The 21,999-nt window shown below is 46.2% G+C and overlaps 1 long non-coding RNA gene across 16 annotated transcripts in view; it reads right to left on the reverse strand.

The window, feature by feature from the left end:
• LOC147369719 (uncharacterized) overlaps positions 1–21,999 on the reverse strand; it is a 355,762-nt gene that overhangs the window by 321,310 nt on the left and 12,453 nt on the right. For 4 of the 16 annotated variants that reach the window (XR_015167807.1, XR_015167805.1, XR_015167806.1 and 1 more), the window contains exon 1: positions 2,490–2,662. The exons of the other annotated variants lie outside the window; for them this stretch is intronic. This is a non-coding gene — a long non-coding RNA (uncharacterized LOC147369719). Of the gene's footprint in view, positions 1–2,489; positions 2,663–21,999 lie in introns of those variants that run through there. 16 annotated transcript variants of the gene reach the window in all.

Consider the following 21,999-nt stretch of genomic DNA (forward strand, 5'->3'; position numbering starts at 1 on the left):
CCCCCATCCCTGGGATTCTCCAGGCAAGAACACCAGAGTGGGTTGCCATTTCCTTCTCCAATGCATGAAAGTGAAAAGTGAAAGTGAAGTCGCTCAGTTGTGGCTGACTCCCAGTGACCCCATGGACTGCAGCCCACCAGGCTCCTCCGTCCATGGGATTTTCCAGGCAAGAGTACTGGAGTGGGTCACCATTGCCTTCTCCCCCAACTAAGACACATCAATTTTAAAGAAAGAAAAGAAAATCCGGTTTGTTTTTGTTTTAGTCCTCTGTCATAGAGACATCAGGTCCTCAGTGCTGTAACTTGCCCCCTAGAAAAGCTGTCACCTTGTTCTCCAATCATACCCACTTTGAGACCAGCAGTTGGTAATACATAAGGAGAAAAACACAATTAAACCCCAAAGGGGGAAAAAAAAACACAGCCCTTCCATTTCAATTAGAATCAGCGGCTGTTGAAAATGGGCAAATTTAGAACTGTAATACCAATGGAAACAGTGAATTCTCAACTGTGATCAAAGGCTTCATTTAGCAGACTGAAAAGCAAGCACGAGTTTAATTGAACAAGAGAGAGATTGCTTCCAAATCACCCAGGCATAATCAAATAGCCTTGAAAAATATAATGCATCAGATGGAGAGAAACAAGCCCTGGGCTCCAAAACCTCTTGCCTGACCTGTAGGTGCCCTAGCATCAGCAAGAAGAGACATCAGAGGTCACCTGGTCTCACTCCCCATCCCATGTGGGAACCCACTTTAGACCGGGGCTTTCAAAAATCTCTGGCTAGAATACACAGAAATATATTTACATCCTACCCAGTGTAAGAACTGATGCAATGAACTGACTCATTGGAAAAGACCCTGATACTGGGAAAGATTGAAAGCAGCAGAAGGGGATGACAGAGAATGAGATGGTTGGATGGTATCACTGACTCAGCGGACATGAATTTGAGCACCTCCAGGAGTTGGTGATGGACAGGGAAGCCTGGCGTGTTGCAGTCCATGGGGTCACAAAGAGTAGGACACAACTGAGTGACTGAACAACAAAAGAGGTCATGACCCACAGTTTAAAAAACACTACTCTAGGGTACCCTGGTTACTTAGCCAACCAAGCAGTTCATCTAACAACTGAGTGCTTGCCATCTTGCAGGCTCTGGGGACACAGCATCAAACTTACAGACAGGTGGAAGAGACAGGTGTTTCACAAAGGATCACACAAACACATATGAAATACTACAAATTGAGGCAGATGTAAAAAAGAAAGAACAAAGGATGTCTTGGGAGATCATAATGAGGGCACCTGTTCAGGACCAGGAAGATGACTGGATAGATCAGGTAAAGCCCCTCTTGAGTGAATTATAAGCTGGATCTAAAGGATGAGCAGAGTGTAGCCAAGCAAAGGGGGAGTGTGTGTCTTAACTATCTCTTGTGCTGGAAAATGCACAGTTATCTATCACAACTTCCACTGACAACAGCAGCAGTGTATGTCCAAGCCAGATTCACCAGTTTTCATCACATGTCAGACTTGGGGCCAAGCACAACACAATACTACTAGAGCTCAATGGAATCAACGCTATGGGCTTGAGTCCCAGATCTTCATCTTATAAGCTATGCGATCTGAAGCAAGGTAGTTCAGTTTTCGGATTATTAATGGTACCTGCCTCATCACATTCTTGCTAGAATTAAGTTAACCCAAATGGAGGGGCCTACAAAGTGCCTGGAGCATGGTAAGTACAAAATAAATTGCTAAATAAAGCAGTATGAACTCAAAATCTTTAAGGGCTTATTTCAGGCAAACACCACCTACTAGAACATGAAAAGAAACCCATTCACCATCCCGGAACTAGCTAATTGCCAACAGGGTTATTTTGTTTTCCATTCTAATATTTTAAATCTAATGGGACAGAGGACTGAAGTTCTGAACTCTGCAGGGCCCTACAGACAAAGGAAACCAGGAGAAAGGGAACCAGCTGGACTCCCCGCCCCTAATTGCCATCTCTGGGCCTGTGTTCACCACCACTGTCTCCTGGCTGATGAATTTTCCAGTTCAGCACCAAGGATACAGTTGACTTCTCCAGAAAACTATCATAATAGAATTACATTATGTTTACTGGATGCAGAAAACCTCTGGCTAGATAGTTAATTAGAGGCTTCACAATGCTGAAAAATCTTCAAGCTTTCATGAGGCTTAAACAGATCCAAAATGCCAGGTTAAAGTCACATCAATAATTCAAATTAAATTACTGTGCTGAACTGAACGTCATCCCCCATACAACACTCTTGAAAACAGTTCTCCAAAGATAAACTCAATCTTGGCTTCAGGGAGGCATCTATCATAATAAACCCACAAAATCAGAGACAAAAAAAGCAAGCTGTTCCCATTGTGCATACACTGCATCTAATTCCCCCAGATGGGCAAGAACAGAGAGGCTTGGCCGGGCATTCACGACTCCTGTAGCTGGGAAGCGGTTATAAAACTGAGGAGCAGGCCTGTTACCTGTCGGGCTTGCTGTGTTTTACTGTTCACATTCATCTTCTCCATTGTCCTCTCAGTGCATCGGGGAGGCTGGCAGGGCGCAGATTTCAGCCCCACTGCACCGATGAGGCTTATGGTGGCAAAGCAACTGGAATCAAGACCCAGGACCCGTGAGTGGCACAGAAGGATAAAAACACAGGTTTCCTGGAGTTAAGTAAAAATGAGGAGGGTGTACAGGAGGACAAAAAGGGGAAACAACATACTTTTTTAAATAGCAGGAAATGACAGAAAATTCAGAGGCGAAAGACTTATTTGGAACAATTCTGAGCAAATTCACACAAAAAGAGTGGCTGTTAAAATTACGCTTGTTCCTATGCACTCTTAGAGGATGCTGATATTATTATAGCATTACTGATGTAAAGTTACCAACCGTTAGCCAACAACTTATAATACAATAGACTAAAGATGTGTCTAAACACTTTTCACAAATAATAAGCCCAATTTCATCCTCACAACAATCTTACTAAGTAGAAATGATCATTTTGCAGCTGAGAAATTCAGGTTCTGAGAGGTAGATTATTTGCTGAACCTCACACAGATAGTGGGGCTTCCCTGGTGCTCAGGCAGTAAAGAATCCGCCTTCAACGCAGGAGACCCTGGTTCAATCCCTGGGTCAGGAAGATTCCCCCAGAGAAGGGAATGGCAACCCATCCAGTATTCTTGCCTAGTGAATTCCATGGACAGAGGAGCCTAGCAGGCTACAGCCCGTGGGGTTGCAAAGAGTTGGATATGACTGAACAGCTAACACTTTTACTTCACTTTCACATACATAGTGAGAAGTAAACACCAGTCTTGACCTTTGTCTGATTACTAAACCCACCCACTTAATCATTTTCTTAAATTTTTTAATTGGAGGATAATTGCTTTACAATGTTGTGTTGGTTTCCACCGTACAACAACACGAATCAGTCATAACTCTCCCTTTATATACAGGGAGCTAGGCTGGGCTCCCTGTACACAGCAGCTCCCCACTAGCTGTCTGTTTCACACACGGTGGTATACAAATGTCAATACTACTCTCAATTCGTCCCGCCCTCTCCTTTCCCTGTTGAGTGCACACGTCCATTCTCTGTATCTGTGTCTCCATTCCTTCCTTGCAAATAGGTTCATCAGTACCATTTTTCTAGATTCCATACATATATATATGATATTTTTCTCTTTCTGACTTAATCACTTTAATACAGTAAGTCCCCTACATATGAATGAGTTCCATTCTGAGAGCATGTTCGTTAAGTCCAATTTTGTTGGTAAGGCCAACAAAGTTACCCTAGGTACCAAACTAACACAAACAGCTATAGAGCACTGTACTGTAATAGGTTTATAATACTTTCCACAAACAGCACATAAAAACAAACACAAAAAATAAAGCAAACATTTTTAATCTTATAGCACCATGCCTTGAAAAGTACAGTAGTACAGTAGTACAGCTGGCATCGAGTGAACAGGCAAGAAGAGTTATTGATTGGAGGAGGGAAAGAAAGTGGAAGCTGGTAGAGCTAAGGGACTGTGAACAATAGGAGATGGAGGGCGAGCTGCAATTTGACTCACGTCATTGGTGATGGACAGGGAGGCCTGGTATGCTACAATTCATGGGGTTGCAAAGAGTCGGACACGATTGAGCAACTGAACTGAACTGAACTAAACTGATGCTGATGACACAGGGTCTGGTTCCTTGCTGGATTCGATATACCTACCCTCTTGAAAAAATGATTCAGTGATGGTAGTAGCCCATTCGCTGCTTTGAAAGTCCACAACTTAAAGGTTATATGTAGAAGACTTACTGTATTCTGTTTCCATAGATCCCAGTGGGAAAAAGTTAGCAATAATTGGGACCAAGCTCTAGAAAATGAATGAATTCATATCAATCAAAATGAATGCTATAGAGTTGTGTGTCCCAGAAGGCAGCCTCATTGGGCTGATGAAATTATCACTTCTGTTATTCACTTGACAAATATTTATTAAGCATCCACTATGTATCAAGCAAAGTGCTTAACCCTGGAAATACAGCAGTGAATAAGTAAATATGAAAATCCCTGCCCTCATGAGGTGTCTACTCTGTATAGGAACAGACAGAGACAGAACAAGTAATATAAATATTGTGTTAGCTTGTAGTAAGTGCTGCAGGCAAAGATCAAAGCAGGCAAGAGGGATAGGATGGAATTTTTAAAAGAATGGCCTGGGAAGGCCTCACTGAGAAAGAAAAGTGACCTTAGCAAGGGACACAGAGATTCATGTCGTTCTAGGGAAAGAACATACCAGGTATCAAGACGAGCAAGGACCCTGAGGCAGGAACAAGAAGACTGTGGCTACAGTGGAGAAGCATGGGACATGAGGTCAGATGCCACAGAGCCAAGGGAGAAGGGGCCTTATCAGTCATTTTCAGGACTTGAGCTTTGAATAAGATGGGAGCCCTTGGGGATTTAACAGAGGAGCAGCAAGATCTAAGATCCAACTCTCATTTACAGATCACTTTAGATGCCACTTGGACAGCAGACTCGGTGGGCAAGGGTGGAAACAGGGTGGCCAGTTAGGAGGTGAGAGAGGTTAGTGGCTTGTTTTTTGTTTTGTTTTTAATTGAAGTATAGTTGATTTACAATACCATGTTAATTTCAGGTGTACACCATGACAATTCAGTTTATATGCACATTTATATATGTGTGTGTGTGTGTATTCTTTTCCCTTCTAGGTTATTACAAAATATTGAGGATAGTTCCCTGTGCTATATAATAGGTCCTAGTTGGTTATGGTAGCTTGTTATTAATTTTTATTATGTTAGTATGGTCCTTTCCTCTTTATCAATGCCTTCACATAAATCATTTCACTTCCATTTTCACAAACACACACAAAAAAAACCCCAGAGTTTTACTCTCCCATTTAGACTAAGAAACCAAGGCTTTGGATTGCTTAAGTGGTTTGTTAAGTGGCTTGTTTAAATTTCCTCAGTGAGTTAGTGGCAGAGCTGTATCTTAAATCCAGGATGTTTTCATTCCACATTTCATTTCCATTTCCAGCCAGGGCTTCAACTTCCTCCCACACAACAGCCTGCCTCTCTGACTCCCGCAGTATCAGAGGATATCCATCTGACCGTTGCAGCCACACGGCCTGACTATAAATGACACCGATGTGTATCTGATAACCCAGATCCCAGACGACACAGAAAACAGAATCCAACAAACAGAAAAGCCACTGAGATCCATCATAACAGCAGGACAAGCCTCTTGAGTGATGCGTGATGGGAAGGGAGGGCAAGGGGTCCTAGGATGTAAATTTGAATGTTTATTCAGCACTTCTATGTGCCCAAAACAATATGAGATGTTATGTCGGGAAAAAGAAGAAATCAACTTCTCTGTCAAGGAGATTTTTAATGCAGTGGAGAAAGAACACCCACTTGTGGGTAGGAAAACAGTGCCTCTAAGGGGAGATGGGGTCTTACACACACACAATGTCCAGGGGCCCAGTAAGGGTGGAGAAGGTAAAATATGTCTTCAGGAAAGGGAGGAAGAGAGCCTGGGAAAGGCATCCTCCAGACACCTTCCAAAGGCGGTCCCCAAATTTCAAAATCTTCTCTATTTTTAGAGGAATGTTTGTAACCATCTCAGGAAAGCCTTCAAACTTTGTAACCTGTTGGCAGGCCATGCAGACCTCACAGGTCTATTATTCCTTTCCACATTAGCATCTCTTTAGGGTCCCAAACATACCTGCTACCAGAATGGGGATTTTTGACATCAGAGGCCAAGAAACCAAGCCAAACAGGGCTCCTTAGAAGACGACCAATAAAGATTTTAAAATATCCAAGGTCTGAAGGTCTTCAGTGGCCTTCTAGTCCAGGTGTTGGAAAACTATGACCCATAATCTGGCCTCCTGGTCTTGTAAAAAGTTTTATTAGAATGCAACTATATCCTTTGGTTTACAAGCTGTCTAGGGCTGCTGTGCATGAGAATGGCAGAGTTGAGAAGTTGCAACAGAGACCATGTGGTTCACAAGCCTAAAATAATTACTCTCTGACTCTTTAAGAGCATTTGCTAATCCCTGCTCTCTTCCAAATCCCTCATTCTCCTGGTGGAAACACTGAGGCCCAAAGAGGTCCAGAAAACTGGCCAAGGTTATTCAATGAGTGTGAGTGTTGCCCAGATAGGAAGAGAGCAAGTCAAGGAGGGCTGGCCATCCTTCAGTCATTTTGTGATTCACTCAAGTATTTTTTATCATCATCATTTGTCAGGCACTGGGTGAGGATACTGCTATGAGGAAAACATGTAAAGCCCCAGCCCTCAGTGTTCCTACATTTGATGGAGGAGGGAATCTAGGACACTTTTTAAAAAGGTGAAGAGAATAAGTACAGAGTGCTGCTTATTTAACTTCTATGCAGAGTAAATCATGAGAAATGCTGGGCTGGAAGAAGCACAAGCTGGAATCAAGATTGCCAGGAGAAATATCAATAACCTCAGATATGCAGATGACACCACCCTTATGGCAGAAAGTGAAGAGGAACTCAAAAGCCTCTTGATGAAAGTGAAAGTGCAGAGTGAAAAGGTTGGCTTAAAGCTCAACATTCAGAAAACGAAGATCATGGCATCTGGTCCCATCACTTCATGGCAAATAGATGGGGAAACAGTGGAAACAGTGTCAGACTTTATTTTTTCAGGCTCCAAAATCACTGCAGATGGTGACTGCAGCCATGAAATTAAAAGATGCTTACTCCTTGGAAGGAAAGTTATGACCAACCTAGATAGCATATTCAAAAGCAGAGACATTACTTTGCCAACAAAGGTTCGTCTAGTCAAGGCTATGGTTTTTCCTGTGGTCATGTATGGATTTAAGAGTTAGACTGTGAAGAAGGCTGAGCACTGAAGAATTGATGCTTTTGAACTGTGGTGTTGGAGAAGACTCTTGAGAGTCCCTTGGACTGCAAGGAGATCCAACCAGTCCATTCTAAAGGAGATCAGCCCTGGGTGTTCTTTGGTAGGAATGATGCTAAAGCTGAAACTCCAGTGCTTTGGCCACCTCATGTGAAGAGTTGACTCATTGGCAAAGACTCTGATGCTGGGAGGGATTGGGGGCAGGAGGAGAAGGGGACGACAGAGGATGAGATGGCTGGATGGCATCACTGACTCGATGAACGTGAGTCTGAGTGAACTCTGGGAGTTGGTGATGGACAGGGAGGCCTGGCGTGCTGCGATTCATGGGGTTGCAAAGAGTCGGACACGACTGAGTGACTGAACTGAACTGAACTGAGGAAAGTAACAGAACAATGAGTTATGGGTGGGGCTTGAGGAGGGAGGGAAATAATTTAAATGGGGTTATCAGGAAAGGCCTTTTCTAGGAGGCAACATTTGAGCTGGGTCATGAGGGAGTAGCCATTAAGGGTAGCCGGAAAAGCATTCGTGTAGAGGTAACAGCAACTGTCAAGGCCTGAGGCAGCAACAAGCTTGGCATGTGCATGAAACAGCAAGAGGACGCATGGGGCCAGAAAACAGTGGAAGGAGAGAGTGCATGAGGGGAGGTGAGAGGGAGCCAGGGCCCCTGCACCCACGTGGTGAGTGGGTGGTGAGTTGCATCATCAGCTCTCCCTTGAGCATATTGTCCTTGTAGTTACATCCTTCTCTTCTTCATCTCCCCCCAAAATGGGCTAGAATCTGACTCAACCAGTGTGACCTCACGTAAGTCACATGTTTCTGAGCCCCCAGGAAATGAGGGTAACTACATCTACCTCCTTGGGTTATTTGGAGAATTAGATAAGCCTAAGTAGATAAAAAAAAAAGTTTAGCCTGTGCACAGCGCCTGTTATATGTTCAACAACTGGATAAATAATGATTTGTAGCTGGGAGATACATGGAGAACTTGCCACTGGGGCTCAATCCTTGTGAGCCAGAGACACCAAGTTATCAAATGTACTGACAGAGTGACTGAAGTCCAGAGAAGTCAAGGGACCAATCCAAGATAACACAGCAATTAAGGAGAAAAGTCAAACAAGATTCAGCCCTTCAGGGCCCACCAGCTGTTCATAACATTTACCAACACGGCAGCATGGCAGCCTCAGTTCAATTCAGTCGCTCAGTCGTGTCCGACTCTGTGACCCCATGAATCACACCACACTAGGCCTCCCTGTCCATCACCAACTCCCAGAGTTCACTCAAACTCATGTCCATCAAGTCGAAAACAGTAGTGGGGAGTGGAGGAAAAAGATTTTTTGAGCATCCGTGCTGAATTCAGAGTCCTGATGAAGTACCTGCTATACATCATGGATACAATGTTGAATTGTCTATGCTTTCTGTAGCTGTGAGGAATTCACAGACTTCTGGGGAAGTCAGTTATGCAAACAAATGCAATCTTGAGGGATAGAAGGTTTACTAGAGTCACAGGCAGACCAGGAAATTATACACTCTGCCCAGGGAGGCAGGGAAGACTCCAAAGAGGAAGTGACATGTGAGCTGACCCTGAAAGGTCCTAATGGAACCAGAGGTGTTTGATCTGACAGAGCAGAGGGGGCGAGCAGCAAATGGTAAGGCTGTGGAATGCTGCTGGTGAAGGGTCCCAGACCCTGGAATCATGGACACTTCAACTTGGTGGGCAAGAGAAAGGCACTGAAGGGAAGAACGTGAGGCAGCATCACTCTGGTCGGATGAGATGGGATTTGAGAGGACAGGACAGGAGAGAGACCTGCTAGTTCAGAGCCTCCATTGTGGGTCCAGACCTAAGCTGTGACGGAGGAGACAAGAGGACAGACTCTGCAGGCTCTGGGAAAGAGAATCAGCAGCAAGTATTGACAGACGGGATGCTGGGATGGGGCCAAGAGAGAAGGGATGCTTGCGGGCTGGACCCACCTTCCACCAAAAGGGGGAGCCCTGAGAAAGAGCAGGTGGGATTCAGTTCAGAGCAATAGCCACCAGCAAGGAGAGGGTTGCGACAATGTTGTTTTTCTTTTCACTCTGTGAGAATGTCTTTTCCAACTTCCTGGCATAAACTGGATGAAATCAGAGCCCCTCCAGGAGAAAGGAAGGAAGGGAGAGACTGTTCAGCTCCTCAGCACACCTAGAGAAGCGAGAACTCCTCAGTTCTTGTTGTCGTTCAGTTGCTGAGTCACGTCCGACTCTTTGTGACCCCATGGACTGCAGCACACCAGGCTTCCCTGTCCTTCACTATCTCCCAGAGTTTGCTCAAATTCATGTCCACTGAGTCGGTGATGCTATCTAACCAACTCATCCTCTGCTGCCCTCTTCTCCTTTCACCTTCAATCTTTCCTAGCATCCAGGTCTCTTCCTCAGTTCCACTAGGCCTCAACCCAGGGACTGGGAAGCTGGGCCCCTAGAACCAGTTGAATGCCATTTGAATCACTGCTATGCCATGCAAGCCAACAGCAGGCCCGAGAGGAATGGCCTAGAACCAAAGCTCTAGGCGGTTGTGGCAAACCCAGATTAGATCCAGGGCCTTGGCTGTGTTTCCCATTCTCCACTACCCAACGGGGATGCTCCCATCCCTCCTCCTCTCAAAAGTATCGAATCTCAACCAACAAATGCAACCCAGATTCAGCCCTGGACCACAGCCCTGCCACAGTTCTATTCCCAGAAGGATAGACCAGCACTGGCCTCTCCATCCCCCTCTCCCCTGCCCCACGGCCACCTTGCTCCCATAGCAGCCCAAACCCCTCCGCCTCCAGCTGGGCAGAGAGCCGAGGCTTGTCACCGTTGCACCAGGCTGCCTTCCTATTTTCCCTGGACCTGATTATTTTAAGCCTCCGCTGAGGCCCCACCAGGCTGTGCCCAGTGTTATCTCCTATACACAGTCGCCGCCTTGTTAAAAGGCAATCAGAGGAGCTGACTTTAATAAATGTTAACACCCTCGGTGTGAAGTCTGGCAATTAAAACTCCTCCCTAGGACCTCTGAAATAGGCCTGTGGAAAATCCCCCATCTTAATAAGCTCCTGTCATCAGAGGACAACAGAGAAAGGAGGGGTGGAAAGGAGACATTAAAACTTTCAGAAGGAGGGGAAGTCAAGGAAGGGCCCCTTCTTCACTTCTCACCCCTCTCTCTGAGAATCCCAAAGAAGGCCCCTCTCATCGGAGGATTTAAACACAAACTAAGGTAGTCAGGGCCAGGAGACCAAAGGGGCAGTCTAGTCCAGTGGTTTTCAGACTTTAGGGTGCCAAAAACTCGTACAGAGGACTCGTTAAAACAGATCACCAGGGTCCCCTCCTCAGAGTTTCTGATTAGTAGATCAGGAATGGGGTCTGAGAAGTTGCATGGAGAGCAAGCTCCCAGATGATGCTGATGCTGTGGTCCATGGACCACAGTTTGAAAACAGACCTAAGCCAACATTCTTGCTTCATAGATGGGGAAAGCAGAGAGGAACAGGGACGTGCCCATGATCTCAGCAAAAGTCCATTTAAAAAGACCAAGGCAAGAATCTTGGGAGTGAGCCCCAAATGTATATTTTAAGTTCTTTTTCCCCTACAAGTACATAGTGTTCATTCATTGTCATCATCACCACTAACATCATTATCCTGAAATGAGATCTCTGCAAGTCAAGAGAAGAAAGAGTTGTGGTTGGCATGCTGAATAACAGGACAGCCAGCCTCGTTCATCAATACACATGAAACCAAACCACAAAGGAATGCTCCTGAGTTCTTTGATTTCTGTAAATGACAAGATTTCCTTTGTTTCCACTTTAGATCAGAGACAGAGTTTCTCAGGGCCCTTAAACATCACCTACTCAAAGTTTTTCACTGAGGCCCAGAGAGGGCAGGACACTTTTCTAAGGTCACACAGCAGGATGAGTGGCAGAATGGTTTCCTAGCTCTCAGTCCAGTACTTCATCTCTGCAGCCTTCCTGGGCCCCTCAAGCATCAGACGCTCCATCAAACCAACATTCCAAAACCCAGGCTCTCTGGAGCAAGGGGGAGAGGAGCTGCCTGCCTACACGGTGGCAGGCATCACACGGACCGAGACTGCATGGTTGCATTTCGCTTCTACAGCACAGCCACCAGCACCCCTGGCAGAAATTGTCCTCTCTTACCTCTTAGCTGTCACAGTGGCACTCAGGGCTTTGTTGTCATTCCTTTCATTTGGAACTTAGACGTAAAATCCTCTGAACTATAAAACTTAAGCTTCCGGAAAACGGGAGAGCCAATGTTCTGGAGTCATTAAGAATATGGCCTTGCATACTCATTTCTTAGGCTTCTGGGTGGCTTAAACAACAGAAATTCATTGTCTAATAGTTCTGGAAACTAGAAGAAGCTAGAAGTCTGAAATATAGGTGTTGGCAGCGTGGAGCACTATACCAAAGTCACAGGTGTGAGGCCTTCTACCAAGGCCACAGACATGGAGCCCAGAACCAAAGTCACCACCAGAACTGACGGAACCCCACTGCAACTGCTGCCTAAAAGCCCCCTCCTTCTTACTGGCCAGCTCCCTGACCCCTATTAGGCAAAAATGCCCACCCTGGTACTCACCCTATAGTGTCCTAACCAATCACCTAATGCCACCCTTCCAGCAGGAATTTTCTTTGTCTTAAAGCTATAAAAACTGGCTGCTAGCCCACAAAAAGTGTCTGCTCTCCCCGGCCCACTCACCGTATTTGCAGAGCCTACATTATCTCTGCTCCTTTCTGAAATACTTTGTGCCTGGAAATTCTTTTTCAACGCATTCTCAGAGGACCATGACAAGCAGGATCGGTTCTTCCCTAACACTGAGAGAGTCTAAGCTGCCTCTCTCCCAGCTTCTGGTGGTCTGCTGACAATCTTTGGCATTCCTCAGGTCTTGGGAGCATCATCCCCATTTCTGCTTTTAATATCTCATGGCGTTGTTCCTGTGTGCATGTCTGTGTCCAAACTCCCCCTTTTTAGAAGGCCATCAGTTATAATAGATTACAGGCTCCCTATCCGGTATGACCTCATTTTAATTTAACTGATTACATCTGCAGCAACCTTGGTCTCAAATAAGGTCACATCTGAGGTACTGTGGGCTCGCACTTCAACATGTGGATTTGGGGGGCACACAATTCAATACACACATACTGTGTGGCTCACACAGACCCAAGTCTGCCCACCAGCTATGAGACCCAGAGCCAGCCCTGACCCCTCTGAGCACCATTTTTCTCAGCTCCAAAAATTAGATTAAGGATCACATAGTCACAAAACAACAGCTACTGTGCAACCCTGGTACATCTAGGGGAGAATAAAGACCACACCATGAGCCTCAACTCCACCCATCAGTTTTGCAGCCCTGTGGTCCTGGGTGTTTTAATATATCTTTAACATCAGAGTTCAGTCTTCCTCACTGGAAAATGGGGATAGCAATGATATGAATCCCACAGAAGAGAATATGAAAGGTTTCATGAGAAAAGCACTTTGAAAACTCTCAAGTGGGAATGCTGACAGTGTTGGTGGTTGCCTACCACACTGTACAAGCTTCGTGAACTGCAGTGAGGGGGTCCCGTGAGGAAGGTCTGGCAACTGCGTGGATGGAGACTAGGAATCAGGCAACTGTGAGTCAGCAGTGCTGGGGCCTTGCAGGCAGCGGGACAGCTGATCTCTCAGTGGGCGTAGGAACTCTGGCAAAGACATCCACCAGACAAGGTTAATTCACTCAGACCCTGGAGCCAAAGTGCTGCTGTGGTCAAGGCACCAGAAGCACCTGGATGGACAGGTGCTTCACTTCCTCTGAGGTTAGAGGAGGCCCAAGAGAGCTTCCTGGATCAGCCTAACTAACTCCACCTCCCTGCCTGCACCCCACCTCCACCCACTGACTTCTCGGGGATCAAAACAGCCTCCACCAATCTAACTGGTCTGTCAGCCAGTGATAGGAAAAGAGGGACTGGGGGCCTGATACAGGATTGGAAGGTGAAATGACCTGGGTAAGAATCCTGACATTGCTACTTGCTGACTTTGTGACCTTGGGAAAGATACCCCCCACCTCTGAGTCTCAGCTTCTCATCTGCCAGATAAGGTTAATTGCAATGCCTGCCTCACTCATGAGGAGTTAATGGGTGCAATGGGTGGGAAGTGTTCACCCCTTCTGTGTGCATGCTCAGTCACTAAGTCATGTCCGACTCTTTTGTGACCCGATGGACTGTAGCCTGCCAGGCTCCTCGGTCCATGGGATTTTCAGGCACAAATACTGGAATGGGTTGCTATTTCCTTCTCCAAGGGATCTTTCTGATCCAGGGATCAAACCCACATCTCCTGCATTGGCAGGCAAATTCTTCATCACTTGAGCCACTTGGGAAGCCCCACCCACTCTATACAAAGAACATTTTTTAAAGAAAGGAAAAGAGAAAGGAATGAAAAATAAAATCCCCCATGACAGAGCTCTGGTCTAAGAGGAAGGAATCTGCCACCAACATCCTCTGTGATTTTGGACAAGTCTCTCAGCCTCTCAGGGCCTCAGTTTTCTTCTGTCACGTGAAAGTGAAACAGGAGGGAAAGGGGCAAGGCAGAACCTTTAAAAGAATGACATGGCCATAGGACATGACAAAAACTGCTTAGAACCAACTAGGTCCAAGATGGCAGCATTTTCCACTTCCAGGAGACCTTGAGCCTCATTATAAGTTCACTGTAACACATTAGCATGTTAAATGATATACCCACTAACACTATGACAGTTCTGAGGCCAATCATAAAAGGTCAGAAAGTGCCCATTTTTCTGGAACTCCCCCTCCTGTGCCCCAAAATAATTGGCATGATCCTCCCACTCATTAGCCTATAAATTACCTAGCCTATAAAAACTAACCATACCATGTTTCGGGGCTCTCTCTCACCTTCTGAGATGGCCCACAGTCTTCCTATGGAGTGTGTTTCTCACTAAATAAATTCACTTCTTATTGTCACTTCAAGTCTGAATTCTTTCATGTCAAAGGGAAGAAACCAGCAACAGAAGGATGTGCTTGAATGGCTTTCTAGGTCTGTCATCTGTATGCATTATCCGAGACTTCCTTGGTCACTGTGAAAGTGTTTCAGAGCCACAGAGGAGGGAGGGACCCAAGAAGGGGAGGGCAGCAGAGGAGGGGCAGCTGTGCTCACACCCATGTTCCAAAAGAGACAGGCTCTGCCCAGTGCTCCCCTGCCCCTGGAGCTCATGGATGCAGCACCTTGCCCCCCACCTCCCTGCCTTCCTGAGGAAGGCCTATCCATTCAGTCTGCTCCACCCAGAATGATCTTATCCTCAGCTCTCCTGACCCAGTTCCTACCTCAGAGACTCTGCATATACATCTACTGTTTCTACACACACCGCGTGTGCATATGCATGCACTGGGAACAGGAACACACACACCACTTTCTCTGCCTCTGGCAGATCCACTCCCTTTCCATTCCGTTTCCATTCTTTAGGAAATGCTGCTGCAATAGGTATGGGGAGTCAGAGAGGGACACAGGGGCAGCTCCCTCGAGGGGGGATTTGGGTATAAATCCTGTATCACCTGGGGTGAGGCAAACCTAACAGTGATTGGGCTGGAGTGAACTTCATTCTTTAGGGAAGCCACAGGACTTAGTCTTCAGAACCCAAGCTTCAGAGAAAGGCAGGGTAGAGTTCAAGTTCAAACTGTTAGGTAGTTAGAATAGGAAAAGGAGTCCAAAATGGTGGTGGCAAAAAGACAAATAAAGGGAAAAGCCCGTGAAAATGGAATAAAAGAAAATCCTCGGACTGGAGTGAGAACTTCAGGTGAAACAAACATGACCCCTTCTTGACTAGCTCAATTTGCATAGGGCAGGCTCAAGGTGGGGGAGGAGACAAATATATAAAAGAAAAAAGCCAGGATGGATTGAGGCCTCTCCTTTTGGGTCAGACCGCACTCACGCCTCAAGGGTGTACTATCCTTTGCTTAATAAAACTGAGCTGTAACCAAGCTGTAACACTGGTCTGCCATTTTAAATCTTTGCTGTGGTGAGACAGAACTGAGGAAATTACACACGCCCCTGACATCTCTGGTGCCATGATTCAGATTTAACCTGGCTGAAACAACCTCAGCTCAGCTCCTGTGAGGTGGAAGCCAAACACAGCAGAAGCTCAACTCAGTGGAAGCTAAATGCAAAGAAAACCCAGCACAGTGGAAGTGACAAGAAGCCCAGCATGCTGGAAACCAGGACAGCAAAAACAAACTCAGCAGAAAGCTCACGCAGCTCAGTTTCAGATTCCAGAAGACCTCCAGTTAAGGTAGGAGGTCCTCGCCCTTATGGCTGGAAGTATATATGCTAACAAACATACCCCCAGATCAAACCTCCACTCCACTTTCATGGAACATCTGGACTTAGCTCCACCCAACTTATTATTAAAATACTCTTAATGCCCCTAACAGGACCAGATAACCCACTCCTTTGTCATTACTTCTGTTATTACCTAAAGTGGGTCTATGACAATGAAATGTTTACCACTGGGAACACCCTAAACTGCTCTTATGGAGGACTAGGGGAAAAAAATCAGTGACTTACATTCCCTCAGAGAAGTAAGAGGATAAGGTTTATGGCTGTTTCACCACGTTCCCAGTCTCAGGGAACAGGCTTGGATTGCTTTACATCATGGTATCTATTCCCATTTAGGATGGACAAACCAGCAATGAGTTAAGATTACAAGCCTTTAATCCTACCCAGCACTGGTCATGCTGGAGACCTTGGGGACACCCAACTCCAGCCTGGGGATCCCAGGAGGTCAACCTGCCTCAGCCTGCCTAGGGATCTGGTCCTTGGAAGGTTGTCATGCTTCAACCTGCTTGGGGATCCGCCTGTCCAGTGGTCTCAGGAGGTCAACATGCCTCGACCTGCCCAGGGACCGAATTCTCGGGAGGCCGACCTGCCTCAACTGGCCTGGGGATTCAATCTCCAGGAGACTGTCATGCCTCAGCCTGCCTGAGGATCTGCACGCTGACCCAGGGACGCCTGGCTCTCAGATTGCAACAGTCCTCGGTAGGATAAGCTTCAGAAAGATCCACCCCTAAGGAAGTCCACCCATGGAAATAGAAGGAAGCCTATGAGTTGTGGGACTGTGCCCAGTCTTAGCAATAACTCAGGAGTCAATAAAAACCCCACTGCCCTTCTGTAAAGGCTAAAAGAGGCCCTCCAAAAGTTTACCAATTTGGACTTAAGACTCTTATGAGGGACAGGTGATTTTAAAGGACAAATTCCTGTTCCAATGTACATCAGACATCAGGATAAAGTTACAACAGCTACAGCAGCAGGACCTTGCTGCCTCTTGAGATGAGATGGTCCAGACAGCCACCAATACCTTTTATAACAGAGAACAGGAGAAGGAGGCCAAGGCCCAGGAAAGGGAGAAAAGGAAAGAGACAAGGCATGCTCAGATCCTGGCTGCCCTATGGCAAACCCCAAGCCTTTGAAGGACAAGGGCACGAGGCAAAAATTATTCTGTAAACAAGTGGAACATTGGGACAAAGAGTATGCAAACCATGACAAGTCTCCTAAAATGGCTTGCTACAAATGCCATCAATTGGGACATTGAGTGGCACTCTGCCCTTGAGATTTAAGAGCCTCAAGGTCAAGTGCCAAGGCTTCCCTCACAATGGTTCAAGAGGACTGAAGCAGCCCGTTCCAGCCAGCCTGCCTGTCACAGATAACCATCACGGGGCTGGAGCCAAGGGTACAACTGGATGTGGCAGGTAGGTCCGAGAATTTCCTGGTTGACACAGGAGCTACCTACTCTGTCCTGACCTCCTACTTTGGAGCTTTCTCCTCCCAAACCTGTACCATTTTGGGTGCTACAGGAAAAACAATTACAAAAAGATTCACTTCTTTGCTGCTGGGATGGACAAATATTTCCCCACCAGTTTCTGGTGGTCCCTGAGTGTCCTACTCCCTTATTGGGAAGAGATATACTCACTAAACTGGGGACCACCCTTGTGATGGGAAGCTTTTCAGCCCCTAGAGCCCTACAGCTTCTGGTTACTACTGAGGAACCCATTACACCCTCTCCAATAGGGAGGGACCAAAAACTATGGGAAGACAAAATTAAGCCCCAGTTGTAGGACCAGGGGACTCCTGGATGAGCCCACCAAGCTGAACCAGTCATCACTGTCTTCCCAGATCCCACCCGGTTTCCAAACCAGAAACAATACTCCCTCAGAAGAGAAGCTTGGGAAGGACTACAGCCTCTACTAAGTAAATTTTTCCTTGCCTGTGGGCTATTGGTCCCCACCCATTCACCCTGATCCTCCCTGTAAAGAAAAAGGATGAGACCTGAAGAATGCTTCAAGATCTCCAGATCATAAATGAAGCTGTAGTCCCCCTCCATCCCACAGTACCCAATCCCTATGTAATCCTGAGAGAAATCCCATCCAGTGCCAAGTGGTTTATAGTCCTGGATCTCAAAGATGCATTCTTTTTCGTATCACTGGCTAAAGAATCCCAATATCCTTTTGCCTTCGAATGGGAGGCTCCAGGAGAAAACACCAACAGATGACTTGGACAGTATTACCTCAGGGGTTCAGAGATAGCCTCCACCTGTTTGGGTAGGCTCTTAGCTGGGATCTCCTAGATCTGGACCTGGGACCTAATGGGAAAATATTACTATATGTAGATGACCTACTAATCTGCTCTCTAGATGAGAAAAATGCCCAACAACATGCAATTTAGGTTCTAAACTTTTTGGCAGAGAGGGGATATAAAGTCCCCTACGCTAAGGCACAAGTGGTTGAGACAAAGGTCATTTACCTGGTAGTTCAGATTACACACAGGTCCAGGAGGCTGTCCTCTGATCCAGTACAAGGAATCCTCCAGTTGCCCTCCCCCACAACTTGAAAACAACTGCAAGCTTTCCTGGAGCTAACTGGCTGTTGTAGAATCTGGATACCCAACTATGGTCTAATTGCTCAGCCCTTATATGAAAGCTTGAAGGGATGAGATGATTCAATCCCATTGATGTGGGGAACTCCCCAAAAGAAGGGAGAAAGAAAGAAAGAAAGTGAAGTCGCTCAGTTGTGTCCAACTCTTTGCAAACCCATGAACTGTAGCTGACCAGGCTCCTCTGTCCACAGGATTTTCCAGACAAGAATACTGGAGTGGGTTGCCATTTCCTTCTCCAGGAGATCTTCCCGATCCAGGGATCAAACCCAGGTCTCCCTCACTGCAGGCAGACTCTTTATCATCTGAGCCACCAGGGAAGCCCAAAAGAAGGCAGAGGCTACACTAAAACAAGCCTTAACTCAAGCACCTGCCTTGAGATTGCTAGACCCAGAAAAAGAATTCCAACTTTATGTCCAAAAAAAGGAAGGAATAGCCTTGGGAATATTAACTCAAAGGTTGGGACCTGAGCCCCAGCCTGTAGCTTACTTATCCAAGAGGCTCTACCCAACTGCCTGAGGCTGGCCTCCCTGCCTTTGAAATCCTGCAGTTATTGCAATCCTGATAGAAGATGCTTCAAAACTCTCTTTTGAGGGCAAAGTAACTATTTTAATCAGCCACCAAGTGAAACAACTCCTGAATGAGAGAGGCCATTTATGGATCTCTGATCAAAGGATGCTCAGATATCAAGTAGTACTGATGGAAAATCCAGGCCTGACTATATCCCCTTGTGAGGTTCTTAACCCAGCTACTCTCCTACCTACCCCTGAGGGCTCTCTCCCCTTTCACTCTTGCCTAGAAACTTTGGACCATTGGACAAAACCCTGAGAGGTATTGTCAGAAGATCCTCTGACCAATCCTCAGGAAATCTGGTACACTGATGGAAGCAGCTTCGTCTTGGATGGAAAAAGAAGAGCCAGATATGCAGTAGTCTCCAATTTTTGAGACCATAGATGCTTTGACACCAGCTACGTCAGCTCAATTGCCTGAGCTCATAGCCCTAACTCGAGCTTTAGAGCTGGGGAAAGGAAAAAGAGTAGCCATTTACACTGACTCCAAGTATGTCTTTCTGCTGCTACATGCACATGCTGCTATTTGGAAAGAGGGCACTTGACCACCTGAGGGTCCCCAGTCAAATATGGTGATCAAATCCTTAGGCTCTTGGAAGTAGTCCATCTTCCCACTGAGGTTTCAGTCTCCCACTGTAAAGGACACCATAAAGGGAGCACGGAAGTGGCACAAGGGACCCAATCAGGCAGCAAAGAGAGCAGTCTTACAGAACAATGACCTCATAGGGGTTGCCACCTTACTTCCACAGACTAATTTGCCTTAAACTCCTTCATATACTGAAGGTGAGGCTCTTAAAGCTAAGAGTTAGAGCTTTCAAGAAGATCATATGGCGTGGTTCCAAAAGGAGGGACTTCTTTTCTGCTTGGGAACCTCCAATGGAAGTTGGTTAACTCCTTACATGCCACCAGTTATTTAGAGGAGAAGGCCCTCCAAAAGATTACTAGAAAGGTCCTTCAGAGGAACAGGCCTCCAAACAACTATAAGGCAAGTGGTCTCCTCTTGTCCCACTTGCCAATTAACCCCCAAGGAGCTTAAAGACCCCAGCTGGCCCAGCCTGTCCAATGGCGTGGGACCTACCCAAGAGAGGACTGGCAGATGGATTTCACGCAGATGCCAGTTTCTCAAGGGTATAAATACCTACTAGTCATGATAGATACATTCACAGTGTGGATTAAAGGCTTTCCCACCTGGACTGAAAAGACTGAGGAGGTGGTAAAAAAAAAAAAAAAAAAACCCTGCTCCATGAAACCATTCTGAGATTTGGTCTGCCCAGGTCATTACAAAGTGACAATGGGACATCATTTACTTCTAAGGTCACCCAAGGGGTCTCTAAAGCACTGGGCATTATTTAGTACCTCCATTGTGCCTGGAGGCCTCAGTCTTCAGGAAAAGTAGAAAGAGTGATTTTATCACTTAAAATCAGTGAGAAAAAAGATAACCCAGGAGTTTTCCCTGGGATGGAAGGAGGCTTTACCAATAACTCTCCTCCACACCCATACTGCCCCTAAGGAACAGGTTGGTCTTAGTTCTTATGAGATGCTATATGGGAGACCTTTTATTTATGTCAATGACCTCTTCCTAGATCCAGCAGTTCAGATTCTCTGGTCTTATACCATGGCCATTGGGCAATTCCAACAAGAAATATGCTTGTGGGGTGTCAACCAGGACCCAAAAGATTCTAAAGAGCCACCACTATATGCTCCAGGGACTCAAGTCCTAATTAAAGTCTGGAAAGATGGGTCCCCAAAGGCTCAACTCCAGCCCACATGGAAGGGTCCCTACCCTGTAATACTTTCTAACCCCACAGCAGTCAAGGTACCAGGACATGACTCCTTGATTCACTACTCATGAGTCAAGCCATGGAAGAAAACAGAAGAGGACACTCAATACACCTGTGAGCCCCTGGGAGATCTCAGATACCTATTCAGGACTACCAATGAGTGCCATTCTAATGAACACCCCCCAAAATTAAGTTTCTGGGGATAAGATTTCTCAGGATAGCTCTAAAGAGTGAAGACAGCTTGGCAGGGGTTGTACTCCAAAATAGACAAGAGACAGATCTCCTGATCCCTGAACAAGGAGGGACTTGAGCCATCTTGAATGAGACATATTGTTTCTGCGTAAATACCTCCAGCTAAGTTAAAGAAAGTCTCACAGTCCTCAAGAAAAACATTCAGATCCTACAGGATCTCAAAGAACAAGCTGGAGAGTTCTCAGGGTGGCTACAATCTCTCTTTGGGGGATCCTTCTCCTGGTGAGGGGGAATTTGGAGTTGGCTAATGCCCCCAAAAATCCCTGATTATCACCATATTGATGCTGCTTATGATTGCTCCATGTATTATCAATTGTCTAACCTGTTTTGTCTCTGCCCAGGTCAACAAGCTACAACATGCAATGCCAGTTCAACAAGGATATATAAAACTACACCTGACCATGGAAAATATCACTCACCCTTAGATGGACACCACTATAAGGACTCTGAGGCTTGAGACTAGCAAGAGGGGGAGGCCCAATGCCTCTCTCCATCCCAGCTCAGCAGGAAGCAGCCAGAGAGACCTCCACGCCCCTACTCCCAAAGAATTGGGCCTCCCATCTCTCGAGAGGGGAATGTTAGGTAGTTAGAATAGGATAAAGGAGTTCAAAATGGCAGAGGCTGAAAGACAAAGAAAGGGAAAAGCCAGTGAAAATGAAACAAAGGAAAATCCTCAGACTGAATCCTCGGACTGGAGTGAGAACTTCAGGTGAAACAAACATGCCCCCTTCTTGGCTAGCCCAATTTATATAGGGCAGGCTCAAGGGTGGGAAGGAGACAATTTGTATAAAAGGAAGAAGCCAAGACGGACTGAGGCCTTTCCTTTAGGGTTGGCCCACCCTCACACCTCAAGGACCCACTCCAGTGTTCTTGCCTGGAGAATCCCAGGGACAGAGGAGCCTGGTAGGAGTCCGTCTATGGGGTCGCACAGAGTTGGACATGACTGAAGCGACTTAGCAGCAGCAGCAGCAGCACACCTCAAGGGTGTACTATCCTTTGCTTAATAAAACTGAGCTGTAACCGAGCTGTAACACTGGTCCGCCATTTCAAATCTTTGCTGTGGTAAGACAGAACCGAGGAAATTGCACAT

This window comes from Bos grunniens, chromosome 7 (assembly GCF_055505025.1).
Source record: "Bos grunniens cultivar Pamir isolate PY7600 chromosome 7, Bosgru_T2T1.0, whole genome shotgun sequence".
In the NCBI taxonomy this organism is placed as follows: domain Eukaryota; kingdom Metazoa; phylum Chordata; class Mammalia; order Artiodactyla; family Bovidae; genus Bos; species Bos grunniens.